At 35.9% G+C, this 2,260-nt stretch overlaps 1 protein-coding gene across 2 annotated transcripts in view; it reads right to left on the bottom strand.

Annotated features, from left to right (window-relative positions):
* USP8 (ubiquitin specific peptidase 8) overlaps positions 1 to 2,260 on the bottom strand; it is an 80,146-nt gene that overhangs the window by 66,819 nt on the left and 11,067 nt on the right. The window contains exon 1 of one of the 2 annotated variants that reach the window (XM_017517882.2): positions 79 to 98. The exons of the other annotated variant lie outside the window; for it this stretch is intronic. The gene's annotated coding sequence lies outside the window, so the exon portion shown is untranslated. Of the gene's footprint in view, positions 1 to 78; positions 99 to 2,260 lie in introns of those variants that run through there. 2 annotated transcript variants of the gene reach the window in all.

Here is a 2,260-nt window from a genome sequence, read left to right as displayed (position 1 = left end):
AAAAAAAAAAAAAAAGCTGAGCATGGTGTCAGGCACCTGTAACCCCAGCTACTTGGGAGGCTGAGGCAGGAGATTCACTTGAACCCAGGAGGTGGAGGTTGCAGTGAGCCAATATTGTGCCACTGCACTCCAGCCTGGGCAACAGAGTGAAATGCCGTCTCAAAAAGAGAATAAACATACCAACAAAATTTTAAAAACTAATGTGGAAGAGAAAGTTGTAAACAGTAGTAATACAATATAGTATGATATCAAACTATAGGGTTACAAATACTATAGTATAAGAAAAATTAAGAGAGAACATTAAGTATGACTAGAGGGATCTTAGAAGTCATCATCAAAGAGACAATATTTGATGTGAGTCTTGGTGGGGGAAGATTTTTCAAAGAAATGAAGAGCCGGATGAAGAAAAGCAAGTAAAGAACATCTTTAGGAATTAGCCACCACATAGAATGAACGAGGACCCACAAGGCAGTGAAAAAATAGCCTTGGAACAAGTAATGGAAGGCCTTGAATGTTACTAAAGCATTTATTTTGTTTTCTAAAAGTAGCAGAGTTCTGAAGCAGGGAGGTAAATGACTGAAACTAAGAAGAGTACAAAGTCAGGCGGTAAGTGATAGGGAAAACACTAGTTATCTATTATAATGATCCTAGGGAAAGATGATGAAGGTCAGAACTAGGACAATAGAGATGCAATAGAGGAGACAGATACAAGAGATACTGCAAAGGTAGAATGACAGGACTTAGCAAATGACTAGACACAAAGAGGGAAAGTACAGGGATAAGATTACGATGTCACCAAAGATTTTAGGCAAGGGTTTCTAGGAGAAAGACCGTACTTTTTAAAAGCTTTCTTTTCTGTCCCGATTTGGTTTTTGAAAACAGTTCAAATAAGTAATACTCTTCTCTGATAATGTCTAAAGTCCATTAAAAACCCATAGTTGTTTCTATTTTAGTATCAAAATCATGTAAGTTACACTGTCACTTAATGATGCCTAGTGTTAAAATACTTTCAGCAGTATTTTCATTGCTATTTGAGCCTCTACGGTCACACACATTTCTGCAGAAGTCAAATAGAAGGTAAAAGGTATTTTCCCCTCATGAAGTGAGAAAGCAGAACATATATAGTAATTCCTTAGTATCTGTGGGAGAGTAGTTCCAGGACTTCCCACAAGTACCAAAAATCCACAGATGTCCAAATCCCTGATATAAAATGGTGTAAGATTTGCATATAACCTATGTACGTCCTCCCATATACTTTAAAGTATCTCAAGATTACTTAAAATACCTAATTACTTATAATACCTAACACAGTGTAAATGTTACATAAACAGTTGTTGTACTGGTTAGGGAATAATGACAAGAAAAAAGTCTGTACATGGTTCAGTACAGATGCAATTATTTTAAAAAATATTTCCAATCTGCCATTGGTTGAATTCACAGAAACAGAAGACTGACTGTGTAACCAATCTAAATCTATGTGAATTTAAAATGTTCTATTTTTGATTAAGTCATTTTGCCATTAAAGAAATCTGAAAATAGACTGACATAAAGTATATTAGACTAGAATGACTGAATGAATTCAATTTCCTTATTTTGGCTGCAATCGTTGAAAAAAAATAAAAGAGCAGCAGTAACAACAAACTCACTGATACTTATACAAAAGTGTTCATTAACTACAGAAGTCAAATAATTTGAAGAATTTACTTGTTTAGATTTAGGACAAACCATAACATACAATGCATTAAAATAATCTTATGCAGCCGGGCACACTGGCTCATGCCTGTAATCCCAGCACTTTGGGAGGCCAAAGCAGTTGGATTGCTTGAGGTTGGGAGTTCAAGACTAGCCTGGCCAACATGATGAAACCCCATCTCTACTAAAAATACAAAAATTAGCCAGACGTGGTAGCACACACCTGTAATCCCACCTATTCAGGAGGCTGAGGCAAGAGAATCGCTTGAACCTGGGAGACGGAGGTAGTGGTGAGCCTAGATCGCACCACTGCAATCAAGCCTGGGTAACAAGAACGAAATTGTTTCAAAAAAAAAAAAATTATCTTATGCTTCAAAAAGGATTCCAAGTGAAAAAAAAAACTAAGTATACGTAAAAAAAATTAACATGCTTCTAAGAACAAAAAATAAAAATTCTTAAGATGTGTAAACCTGAAAGAGAACGTGTTCTTTCTCTGACATCCTTCTGCTCCTTTCAAAGAGAAAGAATAGGGACTAGGTGACTAAAACCACAAAGTAAAGACTGAAAG

The sequence above is a fragment of the Cebus imitator genome, unplaced genomic scaffold (genome assembly GCF_001604975.1).
Source record: "Cebus imitator isolate Cc_AM_T3 unplaced genomic scaffold, Cebus_imitator-1.0 Scaffold651, whole genome shotgun sequence".
In the NCBI taxonomy this organism is placed as follows: domain Eukaryota; kingdom Metazoa; phylum Chordata; class Mammalia; order Primates; family Cebidae; genus Cebus; species Cebus imitator.
This window is presented reverse-complemented; position numbering and strand designations above follow the sequence as displayed.